The sequence below is a fragment of the Culicoides brevitarsis genome, chromosome 2 (assembly GCF_036172545.1).
Source record: "Culicoides brevitarsis isolate CSIRO-B50_1 chromosome 2, AGI_CSIRO_Cbre_v1, whole genome shotgun sequence".
Lineage (NCBI taxonomy): Eukaryota > Metazoa > Arthropoda > Insecta > Diptera > Ceratopogonidae > Culicoides > Culicoides brevitarsis.
In genome coordinates this window covers 37,630,943-37,646,944 of record NC_087086.1, presented here as the reverse complement: position 1 = coordinate 37,646,944, position 16,002 = coordinate 37,630,943, and positions in this window count along the sequence as shown.

Sequence of the window (16,002 nt, the reverse complement as noted above, 5' to 3'; positions counted from 1 at the left end):
AAAAATCATTTAAAAACTAAAATTTTCAACTAAAAGGACTCATTCCCTTCCAAATTTTCGGTAACATATTTTCCAGTTGACTCATTTGGAACGTCGAATGTTGATGCGGAACGGAAATAAAGAAGCCCGGGCACCATTTTGGGACTTTGCCACGTAATTGATGGAGATCATAAGATTCAGGAGGAAGAATTTCCAATTCGTGATCGATATTTTGGGATTTTTTCCATGAAATTGATTGATTTAAAGCATCAGAACTCAATAATTTGCCTTTGAGGGAGTCAAAAATACGAAATCTATCAACGAAAAATAGCGTTAAACGCAAGAAAACGCAAATTCAAGACACAGTAACTCACATTTCACGATATCCAGGCAACGCGTTGTCAGTTAAAGCTCGTCCTTCGAGGCGTAAATGGTCGTTAAGGTACTCAAGTTCAATTTTACTGAGCAAATTTAAAGCTGAAGTACGAATTTCTCTTGGGGCAATGCGAATTTTGCCATTTTCAGAACGACATTTCATGGGTAAAAGCTGGATTTTGTCATTTTTAGCTGAATTCAGTTTGGATTTTGATTGAAAACTCTCACAAGCGACCTTGCAAATGTTTTCTGAAGTTAAATTTAGTTCAGGGAGACTTTCGTTGCCAATTTCTGAGTGAATTTCTTTGTGAATTGCATTCCATTTGACCATCGGAGTCCTTTTTTGACTCAAATTTTGAATGTTTTTACGTTTTTTCGGCTTGTACTTTGTTAAATTTTTATTTTGAAACCAACTTTTTACTAAAAATTTTGATTTTTCTTGATTTTTAGAGCTTTTTGAACTTTTCTGAGGAGACCTTTCTACAAAAAATGTCAAAAAAATATTGAATTTTTGTGAAATTTTACGAAATTTACCAACTCTGATGCTTGTAAGACGAGGAGCGATTGCTTAAAGAGGCGTTCAAGAGACTCAACAGCTTTTGTGGATCGTCATCTGTGTCGTCGTCAGAAATTTCAATCACTTCTTCGGAGTCTTCGTTGCTCTCGAGATGCTTTAAAGTGATCATTTTTCGAATTGACGATGAAGTTAAAGATTTTTTCGAACGAGAAGAGTTTGGAGTCAAGACTTTGAAGGTTTTGACAGTTACTCGAGGACCAATTGAGGAGTCGCTTGACTTGAGATCATGCATTGTGTAGTAACGGTATTTTTGTTCAAGCTTATCTGAAGTGAAAAAATTAAATTTATCATTTTTTGACAGATTTTTGTCATTTTTAAGATTTTTTTTAAGAAAAAATTTAAATTTCATTCAAACAATTTGACAATTTTTTTAAAATTTAAAAAATTTTCTATCAAAATTTAATATTTTTAGCAAAAAAGTCTAAAAATCCTTAAATTTTGTCAAAAAATACATGAAATATCCTTAAAATTTCAAAAATAAAAAGATTTTAATAAAAATTTTGACAGCTGTCAAATTTTATACTGTCAAAAATATGACATCTTGAAAAATTTTTGCTAAAAATTTAACTTTAAAATTCATTTTAAGTCCATTTTGATACAAAGTATAAGATTTTAGCTTTGAAAAGTTAAAAATTCATCAAGCTGTCAAAATGACAGATGTCAAAATTTTATCATAAATTACATTTTCTGTCAAATTTTTATAATTTTTTATCTTTTAAAATTATTCATTTTTAGCTTAAAATTTGTTCTCAAAACTAAAATTTAATAATTTTTTTTTGACAGCTGTCAAAATTTTTCTTAAAAATAAAAATTTACCCATTTGACTTGAAACATAACTATGAACCCGTTCAGCATTTGGAATTGCCCTCGGATCCGGGCTCAATGCACTAATTCCGTTGATTGTTTCATCTAAACTCGAAAAAAAATTCATTAACAAAAATCAAAAGAATTCCGACAAAACCAAAAATTAAGTTTTCAAACCTATCGCGGCATTCAAATCTTTCTTATACGTCTCCATTCTTTCTACCGACTACTGGTTTGACAAAATTTAGAATCAAATCTAGATTTTTATATTTTTAGTTAGCGAAAAAAATGTCATCGATGACATCAATTATCGCACCGGTTTCTCTGATTGTTTGTTTTTTCGAGTTTCAAGCAATCAAAGCACGTCAAAATCCTCCCCTTTGCAAAATTAACAAAATTCAACGTACTTGACTTTATCCGAGAGAGAATACATGAATAAATTACACGTGGAAAGGTTTTCAGCACAAAATGCATGTTGAATCATCATCATCTGCGTTAACGTTCGTCACGCTCTGCCAAACATAATTTTACAAAAAAATACAAAAACCGAAGCTAACCGAAGACAATAGATGACTAATTGAGAAATGAATGTATAAATAATGCGGACAATTGGTACAAAGGATCCCACTTCTCGATTTAATTTCAAAGGCAAACATGTGCGAAAAACCTTCCCTCCTCATGAAGTCATAAATATCCTCGAATTGATTGAAGCACGGAATTCGAGGTATTTATATAATTGTGTTAACCCAAACCAAACCCGCAATGCGCTTTGCCACACAATCCATCCGGACCCTTTTACTCTTTTTTTTTATTTTTATTATTTTTTACCTTCCAACACAAAACAATATTTTCCCAATTTTAATCCGTTAAAGAATAACAAATACTATAATAATCGACGATGCAATGCAACCGGTGTGTGCGTTCCGTTAACGAATAATGCATTAATGCATTTTATGTGTAACATTTTTTATGTAGAGTAGAACATTGGGATTCTAATCCCCTTCTATTCTTTTTTCCAGATAATTGTCGAGTGTTGTACGTGTTATGCAAGTTTTACATTTGCAGCTCGATGATTTACCTCTCTGCCATACAAGTTGTAAATTATTCGATATATTATAGGTGAGTAGGGTGACAAGATGTCGACGAAAGTGCAGTAGAGTGTCAGATTACGAGAGGTTTTGCGATGATGAGGCATCGGGTTTCGAATGAATTTTAATTGACGTATTTAGGTTGAAATTTGATGGTTTTGAATTTCGTGAAAAATCGATCAAAATTTGTAAGAAGAACTAAATAGTTTTTGATATTTGAAAAAAAAAAGGAATTTGGTATAAAAAGTAATGATATAGAATTGAAGACAGAGCTACTGTTGACAGCTTTCGTTCAGATTTCGTTTTTAAAAAAATTACTTTGAGATCATAAATGGTATAAGATTGGTTTAAATTGGCGAATTTGCCTTTCTCAAAGTTCGTTCTGGCATGAGGCTAAATGAAAGTATCGATTCGAAACATTTCCATTTCAAAAATTTCTCCAATGTAGCTTGCTTTATAATAACTTCATTTAATTTTTGATCAGCATTTTGATCCATGGTCTTTCCCTGATCTTTTTCATTTTAATGAGTTATTTAATTTAAGATAAACTATTTTATAAATATTTCTAAATAGGACAAAATTCGTCCAATGAATTGGTCTTCAGTTGATCCAAATCAATCTGTAAAAGCAGCATATATTTGGTCTCATAATCTGTAATCTTCCATGCTTTTTTTCTTCAATAATTTTTTTCGATAATATTTTCATCTGAATTTGAGGCACTATTTGCAAAATTGATTTAAATTTATTCTTCAGATATTTTATGTCCAAATGAGTGTTTGAACTTATCCAAAGGGTTGATTGCTCATAGATCCTTAACATCATGGTAAGTAGTGCTTCGACCCTATAAAGAAAATATTAAGAATAAAAATATTAAGAAATGCTTAATTTGTAATTAAATTAAAGATAAAAATTTATATTTTTTTTGTGAAGTAAAACGTCAAGAATGAAACTAAATTAAAATTATTAAATAAAAAATTAAATTAAAAATAAAAAAAAATAAAATTAAAATTAAACAAAAAAAAATATATATTAAAAAAAAATAATACAAAAGTAAAATTGAAAAATTAATTTGAAATTAATGAAAAACGAAATTCTTTGATTTTTAACGGTAAAAAAAATTAATCAAAAGACAAAAGAACTTTCACATGTGGGTGAAAAATCCACAAAAACCCGACACAAACAAAAAGCCATTTTCCACGGATTTGATTTTCAAAAGCCGAGTCCCTTTTCAGCATTATCCTAATTTGTCATTTTCCAACTGAACGACTTTCTATAAAAACAGAAATCTCGTCATTAATTTTCATTAATTCCGATGTCCATCAGATTTCATAAATGATTTCGCCTCACCCTACTCGAAACAAGATTAATTGCAAATTTAATCTACAGTGTTCTTGTTGCGTTGCGCTTTCATACATGACTCATGCTCGAACGGATAGCGGGCCCGATATCATAGGTCATTCGATGCTTTTATACGTTATTTCAAATTTATTTACATTTACCCTACCTCAATGCAGTATACAGCGTATACGGCACATATTCACGCCGAAGATCCGTAGCGCGCATCAAAACAACAACAATAAACTATAAAAGCCGGTTTTCTGAATGAACAAACAAAAGCAAACAACTGAATGAATGAATTTCTTTCCAACGTAGCGACTTTGGTACGAAATCCACGATCAGTCTAGGTTTGATCGTTAATGCGTGTGTATGCGCGCGCGCGTTTCTCGCTTACCTGAAATTAAATAAAAAAAATTAAAAAATAATTATTAAATGAGAAAAATCAGAAAAATTCGGAACCACAAGATATATAAAAATTTTTCGCATACCTGGAGTGCAAAAAATTATCGGGGAATAATTACGGTAAATATTGTGCACAACAAATGTTACACACATGAGTAATTGATACACAACAAGAAAATATTAAATTACAAAAAAAAAACCACAAATATTTTTCAATAGTGATAATTTGTGTTACTTCACAAGCAAACAAGGTAAATATTGATCGACGTTGACGAAAAATTAAATAATAGAAAAAAAAAATACAAAAGAAGTTTTGTAAGTGACGACAAAAAAATAAACAAATAAAAAATAAATTGAAGAGAAACAAGCAATTAAGAGTGACTTATTTTGATGAAATACATAAATGGATTATGAACGCTTGAAAGGATTATCGGTGTAGTTAACAGACAATCACTTTAGTTACGGAATTTAAAACTGACTTTGCTGCAGACATTTTATCAATAAAGGTAAATATTTTTGAGATTTTATTGCGTTGCGAATTTTTATTGTTGTTAATTTTGAAATGGGGTGAAATAAGTCAAAAGGTAGCGAAAAAGTATTAAATTTCAGATATTCAATTAAAATTTTTAAATTATTTATTTTAATAATATTTTATTAATTTAAAAAAATAAATAAATCTCGAAAATTGAAATAAAAATATTTAATTATTTTTTTAACAATGTGAAAAAATTTGTTTAATAAAAAATTTTAAATATTTAGAAATTTAAAGTAAATAAACATTTTCTTGAATAAAAATAAATAAATAAATATTAGAAAAATGTTACGTGCCCGAACAATAAACAATATTTTGGGTTTAAGCTTAAAGACACGACTCACCTCCAAATTTTGACGCACGAAAAGTAGATTTTTGTAAGCGATTTTTGATAAATATTACTTTAATCCACTTGTCAGTTTGCTAATCCGCTACCAGTTAGCAAAAATTGGGTGTTCTCGAAATTAGGAAGTTATGAAAAGAATTAATTTTAAAAGATTTTTAAGTAGTTTTGAGACACTTGTTGAAGGTTTTGACTTTTATATGAATTTTTTTATAATTTTTTTGTGAATTTTATCAAAGAATTTATTTTTTTTTTAAATTCTAAAAATATACTTTTTTATTTTTTTTTATTTACAAAAATTAATTTAAAATATCCTCATGTTTAAAAAATTCGTTATTTGTAAAAAAAAAAAATAAAAAAATTGTGATTAATGACAAATAAAGGTCATTTTTTGATGTTTATCTAACTCATATTTGTCAAAAAATACTCAGAAACAATCAAAAGTACCGAATTGACGAAGGTTCTTTATATTTTTTTTCAAGAATTTTGTCTGGAATCAATAAATTTTGATCCGCACTTCTGAAACTAATCAAGAAATCAACCATAGAAAACACAAACCGCCTAATATTTCATCAAAATTCATCTGAAAACGCTAAAACGAATTCGTAACTGACAAAAAATTCCCTTTCAATTTCATTTCATTTAAAAAAAAATTTTTTTTTGACGAATAACGACATTTGTATCCTATTACCGAATATTAAATAAACACGGGATCAGATCACGGGACACACACGAAAAAAAGGAGATTGAATATGCTAATAAACTTCCTGAGTTACACAAAAGAGACCCAAGTCGTTCTTTGGCACACTTACAGAGTTTCATTGTCCTCTTTTGTCAAAAAAAATCGAGTCAGGTTCCTGTTTTTATTATTTTATTGAATTCCTACCTGAACACAAATTATACGAGAGAACATAAGAAAAAGTCATAATTATATGATTTTTTTATTTGCTTTCAATATCTTTATATGCAACGAAGATACAAGGAATGAGAGCAGCTGTGAATTCCTTCAATTTTTTTTCATGAAACATGTGCAGCGAAGAAACATTTATCTAGGGGAATTTTTCTATGTCTTTAAGGATATGTACAATTATCGCACAAAAATATTTATATTTGAAAAAAAAAATGGGTCGAATCCCCTCGACTTTATTTTTATACAATTTTTAAATAGAAAAAACAGTTGCAATGCACTCGGTGTCGATGCATGCATTTTTATTATATTATTTTTAATAAAAATTATGTTTTTGTAAGAGTTTAATGAACCTCAACTGTTGTTATTATTTAGGATAAGGAAGAAAAAAAAACAAAATTTATGGTGTTACTTTTTACTCTCTTGTCTTCTGTTCAGTTGATTATCAGTGAATATGTGATTAATGTGATCAATAGAGCGTATGGGTGACGCGACGCTATCATAAAAATGACACCAACTGATGCGCAACTTTTTTAATTCAAGCTTGTTTATTTATTTATTTTTATCGGGAACTTGAGAAGTCTCGTAGATAATAATTTATGAACACGCCTTGAAATGTTTTCTAGTTTCGCATGGATGAGATGGCGGACAAGTAAGAAGAAGAAACTCATTTAATGCCTATCTTTTACAAATAAATATAGAGGTAAAATATTAAAGGTAACGAAGACACAAGAAGAGATTAAACTCTTTTTATGTTTTTTTTTTCTTTTGAAAAAAAGAATGAAAAAAATAATAGAGAACGAACGTGCGCGCACAACTTTACCAACAAACTTTGGATTGACGTAAAAATGTGTGTTGGAAGAAGAGCTGCGTGTCTTGTAACGCAGATGAAGCGAAGTGAATGGAACGTTGTTGCTACATGTGTTGCTAGATATCATTGTGAAGAATTTATGTTTCGTTGCATTTTTTTCAAAATGTTAAATTTTTGTAAAGCATGAACAAGCGAGAAAAATTCATTTGATATTTAGATGACAGATGTCAAAAATTTAGACAAAATCTCAATTTTAGAACATTTTAAGGCTCAAAATATTTTTTTTTGCCTAAAATAATTCAAAAATTGAGATTTCATCAAAATTTGGCATCCATTAAAATTTTTGAGAACTTACCTGATATCCGTTAAAATTAAGTGTTTCCTGAAAAAAAATTTTTTTTTAAATAAAAATCAACTCTTAAAAAAAATTAAAAATCTTACCTTTTAAAATATAAGAAATAAAATTTCTCAGACTTCAGATTTTTCTAAAAATCGCTCCATATCTCGTTGATTTTTCGAATTGCTAAAATAAATTCTTCACAATGAACGACTTGTTTTTAACGTGTGTGATGACTTCTTGCCTTAAAGTACTTCAAACCTCACAATTAATTACTATGATGTGAAAAAAAAATCTGAAATGAACTAAAAAAAACCTTTTGTTTAAAAAAAAAATTACAAAAAAAAATGTTAGAACCTGAATGTGACCTAACTCATAGTTCAGTTGATTTTATGATGAACGAAGAAAAAGGTAGAGAAAAAAAAAGTTGAAAAATTATAGTTTTTAAACGACTCTTTAAACTACACATTTATTACAAACTTCACCATTAATATGAATGAATGACTGATTGTCTGAATACGACGTGAAGACACAAGCCGAAAAATTCGTTAAAAGCAATTATTTGGTCAATCTTTTGTTGGTTCCTTTGTTATTCAACGAAGCAGTCAAAAGTCACCTATAAAAAAGAAAGTTAAAATTTATTCAAATATTGGGCGATAATTGATGATGTGACGAGTCTTCGTGTCTATATCAGGTCTAGATAAACAATCTTGAGGCAATTAATAACACACTCAATTAAAGTCAAATTTGAACCAATTGGCAATAAATAATGTATTGTTGATCAATGTGCGGAACAGAAGCAGCAAAAAAAAAGTTAAGTGAAGAAGAAATAGTGAAAAAGAACCTCTTTAAACATATTTTGTTAAAGTAGTACTTTAAAGCAAGTCAATGTTATTCATTCGCATTGTTTACATTCATACGTGTGATTATCTTCTTTTTTTTATTTCGAGAAAGAAACCGGCGATACGGTAGGTGAGCAAAAGAAGTTTTTTGCCTTATTTCGCGCTTTTTTGTACTTGCTGTTTAAATGGACTAAACTATTCATCGCGTATGCGAAGACGATACTTTACCTTGAAATGGTAGAAGAAGATGTTAATGTACGGAATATTTGTTAAGAATACTCGAAGGACGGAAATTCGACCCATTTAATCTCACTTTTAGAATCAACAAAAAATCGCCAAAACTAAAACGATTTACACCTAACAAACATTCCAAACACCTTTTTGCAAATAAAAAAATATATAAATAAAAATTAGTATTGTGAATAATTGCCATTTCCTTATATGGATCACAAATACAATTCTCGCGTTTTTTTGATATTTAACGAATGATGCAAAACAACAAAAAAAAGCTAAAATGCATTCTTCCATATTAATATTTCTAAACGCTAAATGAAGACAATGAATGTAGCAAAGTGATTATTATAAATAATAAAGTTTTGATGTGTGGGAAATGCAAACGCCAAAGATATTAAACGTTAACGATAATTTTATTTGCATTTGCATAACATCTCGTATTTTTTAGTATTTATAAATGCGATATACAAGTTTTTTTCGTTAGATTTTGACACATGTAATCTTTGTGTATAAAAATTTTATTTTGTTAAATGGTTGTTTGCTCATTATTTGTTAAAGTTATAAACTTGTGGAAGCGCAACAATGTTTGTTAGATGATTATAAAAAGTCATAAAGATCCTTACGTGTGAAAGTTTTTAAAAGAGATGTGAGCGCTTTAGTGAAAATTGATTAAAAACTACTTTGAATTCCTTAATGATGTTAATTTTTCTTAACTTTTTCAACTTAAGTCGTAGAGTTGATTTGAAAATTTAATTTAAGGTTTTTATTTCGACTTTAAAGGTTTATGAAATTCTTTATTGGTTAAAAGATTTTTGTTCAAATTAATATATAGAGTAAGAGTAAATGTTTTCTAAAAATAAAAATTAAAAAAAAAATTGAACTTTCTTCTTTAAATAAAAAGTCACTTGTCTTGAGAGGCTTTTGGAACACAAATATTAAAGTTAAAATATTAAAGTTCCTCTTATAACATAGTCCTACCCAATATCTTCTTTAGAGATGATAAGCTAAAACAACTCAAAGTACTTAAACAGCATAGGATTTAGGGTTTAAATGACTTCTTTAAGGTATAGTTAATTGGCTTGATCTCAATAGAACTTTGATATAAGGCTTAACAAAATTTTGGATTGTTTGTTTTGTCGGATATTATGTCTCATTTCTTATTCGATTCAACAAGGATAGTCTTTTATGATTAATTTGAAGATATATTTGGTCTTGTAAGAGAGCAGCTTAAAATTTTTTTCCTCAATTCCATTTCTAATTCGAAAAGATAATTTCATGTTAGTACGATTGTAGATTCTTAAAGATGATTTCCTCACCTTCTTACAGACAGACTCCATATTGGAACTCTTGTACTTGACTTCTTCTGAAAAATGTCCTAAAATTTTTATTAATTTAAAAATTAATGTTATTACTTACCATTATTACTTTACTCTCCATTTCCTGTATTTACGACTCCAATCCAATGAAGAAAGTCATTGCGTGATCAAAATCTTTCCATCAAAAAGGTTCCATAAACCTCGACTGACATTGAAAGCAGTGGCGATAAACATTATGAAACGACTTTGAACTGACAACAACAACCACAAAAACGTAATAATAATAATCGGATACAGTCTATTGCCTATCAAGAGCGAGACCTGATCTCAGGCATACCCTATTACTATCCCATTTCATGCTCATAATTAACGTTATAAGAGCGCATAAAGTACGATTTAATCCAGTCGCATGTACTTTTTTAATTTTTTTATTATATTCAATCAAATGTTCAATAGTACATGAATATAATGGAAACGATAAATAAAAATCGTATTAAATGCCACTTTTATTGCTCTATCAATATTTATTTTATTTCCCTCTATGAAATTTTATTCTCCAACTTTGTTGTTGTTATGTTGTTGATATTTATATAAAAAAAAATCTCTTTTTCTATGAAATGGGAAGGTAAGGTAAAAAAGGCGAAAAATATTTTATTCAAACTATCCATAAAACATGGTTTATGACTCTTGCTTCGACAAAACGACATGTGTGAGGTCTATTTTGTGTCTTTTTGAACATTTTTTCGAATTTTTAAAAGAAATGAACTGCATTGGTTATAACAAAGGAAGCACAGTGGCATTTAACAAGTGAAAGAAAACTCCTTCTTTGGCTACTTCTTAATGAGATGCAACAGCATGATATCGAACGGTGTTCAAATTCACACAATTTGGCCTAAAAATGGACATGTGAAAGTAAATATTTTAGTATTGTTCGGATGATGATGTCCATTTCACAAACAAAACAAAACAAAAAAATCAACAAAGACACGAAAAAACCGTTTTTTTCTAACTTGTTAATTGCTACCCATGATTCAATGGATCTTTCTCTTCGCTCGTACAGACATCAGGGAACGATTACATCAAAAAATAAGACAAACATGATCTCCCCAAGATAGCCTTTAGGAACGTTAGCGTGATTGACAGAATAATGAGACTGGCTCAACATGAGTCTCAACTTTTTTTTTTCAGCAAACAAGTAAGCAAGCCATAAAAGTGTTTTATCATCGTGAAGGTAACAACACACTTTTGACCTTTTTTTCCTCATCATTGAAGCGATTTCAACGAGAATTCTAAAAGTAGATCAAGTGAGAAACCTGCAGAATCACAAAAATTTCCCATAATTCAACGACAAAAAAATTATGTAGCTATGACATAACTTGCTGTTTTTATGTTAAAAAAGGGAAATAATTTCACACATCAAATAATACGTTAATTAAGATGATGCCGACACACAGCTGGAATGTCACTGTATCTTTTCTGAAGCAGCCATACAAGATTCATTCACACAAAAAAAATATGTGAAGTAGTGTTAAAGCAATAAAAACATTTTTTATGAACACAAAAATGTCACAAATGCCTCCGTTAAATTAGAGACAAATTTCAATGTGAATGCAACTGCTCAACAAGTTAAACGCAAAAAAATTTCCGCAGAATGAAAAGTTGTTTAACGAGGCACTTGTCGGACATAATTGCTCCGTATGACGACTTGATCACTCTTCAAGATTCATTCAGCTTGACATTTATGTGATGCTGCGCATAATTTGTGTGATTTTAGCAAATACCTCAAGTACGAACAAGACTGCAATTGAACAAGGTGAACAGCAAGGGGTCCCCCGAAAAAATTCCTCACATAGTTCAAATTTTTACCAAATTCAATTGTTCGATTTCTTGTTCTCTGAAACTGAACAAAACAAAGTTCAATGATAGCAGCAGAAAAAAAAAATTGTAATAACAATTGATCGTAATTTTTTTAAGTGATCCATTGAGACTTTATCTCTTGTAACGTATTTTGAAGTATTTACATTTTTTTTCGTTGACGTTGCGGTTTGAAGAAGACGAAGAAGAGGAGAAGAAAATATTATCTTATATGATCGATAAATGATTGAAAATGATCGTTTTGCGTCTGTCTGCTTATTTTTTTTTCATCATCAACATAAGCTTTGTTGTTGTTGTTGTTATTAAGATGCGAATATCTGAGAAGGAAAAAAAAGTTTTAAATGAAAACACGCCTTATGTAATTAATCATCATCGTTCTTAGTGCGACGTGGCTAAATAAGTGAGAAGTTCATTTAGCAGTGAGATTTAGTGTGATCCAGTATTGAGTTGAAAACCGACTTAAAAGGATATTGTATTGGAAAGTTCTATATAAATGGTAAGAATTATTTTTCATGTCAATTTTAACATATCAGAATTTTTTGGATTCTTGAAATAGAATATAATAGCCAAAAAAGTACTAATTTGAATAATTCATCATCTTATTAATGCACGAAGAAATAATTGAAAACCACGCAGAAACATCCGTCGAGATCCAAAAATTTACCAACAGTAAAGACAGATGGATCTTAAACATATGGAGACATGCTCAAATATATTTAGAAGAAATTTTTTTCCTTGGCTGTTCAGACCCATTCTATATACGCGAACAAGGCAGATCATCACTTTTGTTAAAAATTACAGAAGGAATAACATTTAAAGTTTTTACAACGACTAATATTGGAATATTTTACTTTCTCAACTAAAAAGTCATCAACTAAAGTGCTTTTAAGATTGTTCAAGATCAGTTTCTAAAAATTTTAATACTTTTTAGGGTCCAATACTTTTGAGAGTTGGGTTCATGATCCTATCAAGGAAATGATAAAAATACGAAGAATAGATCAAATTATACTTCAAAAAAACATTAAACGTTTGATTATAAAAAGTTAAAAATATCACAATACTCACATATACCGAAAACCGCTTAACCTCAATTCGTTGCATTTCCATCTCTACTCATAATACCTTCTAATAACTCTTCTTAAAGATTCCATGAATAAATTAGAAGAAAAAAATTCCTGTTCTCTCACTTCACTTATCGCAAAGGCAATTATGTAGAAATCTGACATCCGTGCAGGTACAAAGCATCTAATAAACAAAATGTATTCGATTAGTTTGTCAGACCAGAACCTGTAAATAAACTCATTAAACCATATTTTAATTACTTGCTTCGAAAGGTTGAAACATTGACCAGCAAAGAAATGCAATTAAAGCAGCTTCGTTACGAATTAACCTCAATTTGAATACAATTCCACTCTTATTTTCATTTATTTTTCGAAATAATCATGTAAAAACCTGAAAATAATGTTTTAATAATAAGACAAGAGAAACGATTGTGGAACAATATGCTCTACTCAGGTCTAAATTTACAACAACTTCATTAAATAACGCCATAATTTTTGTATTTATTACAAAAACAACAACGCCGACGACTTTGTTTGCGATTAAGACAACGTGCGTGTTCATTACGTTACTTTTTTATGATCTGAAACAAAGATAACGAAAAATTTATTTCCCAAATTTCACTTTTTTTTTATACTAAATTAATACTAACCATTATTTATAAGGAGAAAAAATTCAAAAATTACCCACATAACTCAATGTCCATGAGAGCATTTCCCGAGAGAGTTTGCAGTTAAGTCATGTGAGAACGAATTAATCTTCTTTGGAGGTAATGATGAGCGAAAACAAAAGTGATGAATTTTTCGTTGATGAATCACTTTGGCAAAAGACATTAGACAAGGTTATTACGTGACTGACTCATCGTGATCTGATTTTGATTCATGTCGAAAATTACAGGTACTGTAACGAATGCGAGCAAATTTGATGTTGAAGCTCATTAAGTTCATGAATTGCCAAATTTTCATAAAAACAGTAAAAAACTACAATTTTGGATGATTTAAGTGTCATTTAGAGATGAAAATGAAGTTGTCACTGCTTTGTTTATGAACTTCTGATGAAAAGATTCCCACACAGATTTCCATCTACAACATCAATTCAATTCCAAACGCTTGTTTACAAAAAATGTTTGTATCAACAAAACACATGTAAATCGACGCGAATTGGCAAATTTGTATTGTTTTGTCTCGATTAAGAGATTTCAATCGGAAAACGTTGGAATTCCATGAAATTAAGAGATTGATGAGCAATTTCATGGACAATTAAATGCTTTGTACTTTTTTTCATCTAACTATTTTTTTTTTATAATGAAAACACGTGTTCTGATAATTATTTCTGCGTCATGGATCATTTTCTGTAAGCCACGTTTATGACTTTTTAGGTTCAAGTTCGAAGTTCTTTGACTGAAGCTTCACATCTTCAAGAGATTCGAAGCTTCTTTGTTGCAAAAAGCGCCTCGATGGAAATTTTACAATGTTGCGTAAACCATAAAATAATAACAATAATCATCTTCTCCCTCTTCTTCTTTTTTTATCTTTGTTGTTCAATGATAGTTCCATTACAAAGTACCCATCAAATGTCTATCAAACTAAATTATATACAAAAAAAAGTTCAATTCCATCAACAGTAAATAAAAAACTCTCCCAATCAAGCTTGTGATACTGACTGCTGCCTTGAAACGAGAGTCCAAAATAACAAAAATTATATCAGTAACTGGTTAGACCACATCGTGACTTAAAGCCGCAAGCAAGATGATGATTGTTTGGCATACCCATGGGTTGTCGTGTTGTACGCAAAAAAGCATAATAATAACAATAATTCTTATGATATGGCATGTTGTCTTAAAGTTTATGTACCTATCTCAAAAGAAATGAGAGATAATGTTAATAAGTTTTTACCTTTGTCTTGCAAACTTTAATTTGATTTTAAACGTCGCACAAAAAAAAAACGTTTTCGAGATCAAGTTTAAGGTTTAAATGTTCTCAAATCACGCAACTTCTTTAACAAAAATTTTCTGAATTTTCTGCTAATTAAAAATCATCACGATAGAAAAGCGTGGCAGGTCAAGATTTCTTAACATTTACAAACTATTCATTGATATCAAATTAATTTTTTTTTTAATTTAATTTGAATGCAAAGTAACTGCATGTCGCCGGTCTCTTTTCCAACATCCTTCAATTAAAGATGTTGCAGCACACTTTTCTCAATAGTCAATGAAAAACACAATAAAGTAGCTCGAATCGATTCGCGATCAGAAGCAATAAAAAAATCGTGTCAATAATGTCAGTGTCATTCCATTCCATTGAGAGCAAATAAAAAGTCAAAACCCGCATAAAAAAACGGATTTCTTCGCAACACTGTAGTTAACTTTGTTATTTGCAAGAAAATAAAATAAATAAGTAGTACTTTGAATGCGTGTGTTTGAAAAATAATTGAACGCAAGACTTTTTTTTAGTTGCAAATCTACTTACAAGGCGTAGATAATTAAATAAAAGTTTATGTTGAAATATGTGGTAAAACCTTAACTTTTCTTCCTGTCGTAAATTACATTTCTTGTTTGTTTGTTTTTATGCGTGTTTGTTTTTTTGCTGAATGTCGTCTAATTTCTATCTAATCGTCATGAGAGGAGACGCGTGACAGAATTTAGGGCAAAAAAGTGCTTTTTTTGCATTTCGTGTGAAGAGTTACAAAGGGAGTTTACAAAAAAAGAAGATGCGTTTTAGCGGTTTGGGGATAGGTCTGTCCTTTACTCTTTCTATATGTAAAATATGGACAAAGTTTTGTGACAGTTAAAGTTTTAGAAGCATGGATCTTATTGATGGTTAAATTTCTTTCAAATCAGACTCATAGTTGATACGAGCTACAAAAGTTTATTTGACAATGATAATTTTAGAAGCAGTTAGTTTTAAAGCCAGAAGTAGTTTTGCCATAAAGTTTTATGAGATTCTTGGACTGAAGAAAAGAATCCTTCCACAAAATGTGTTTTATGTTAAATTTTGAATCCGCTCGATTCAAGAAATACCCTTAACTTAAAATGTTGAGATGAAAGCCTTAATTCCAAAGTAGTATGTTGTCTCTAAATCTGAGTACTGTTTCTTATTCTGATTTATATAACGCCGTTTGCTCGATATTTAATAAATGGAATTTCGAGAAATATCTTACTTCTACCTTTATTCTGAAGTGTTT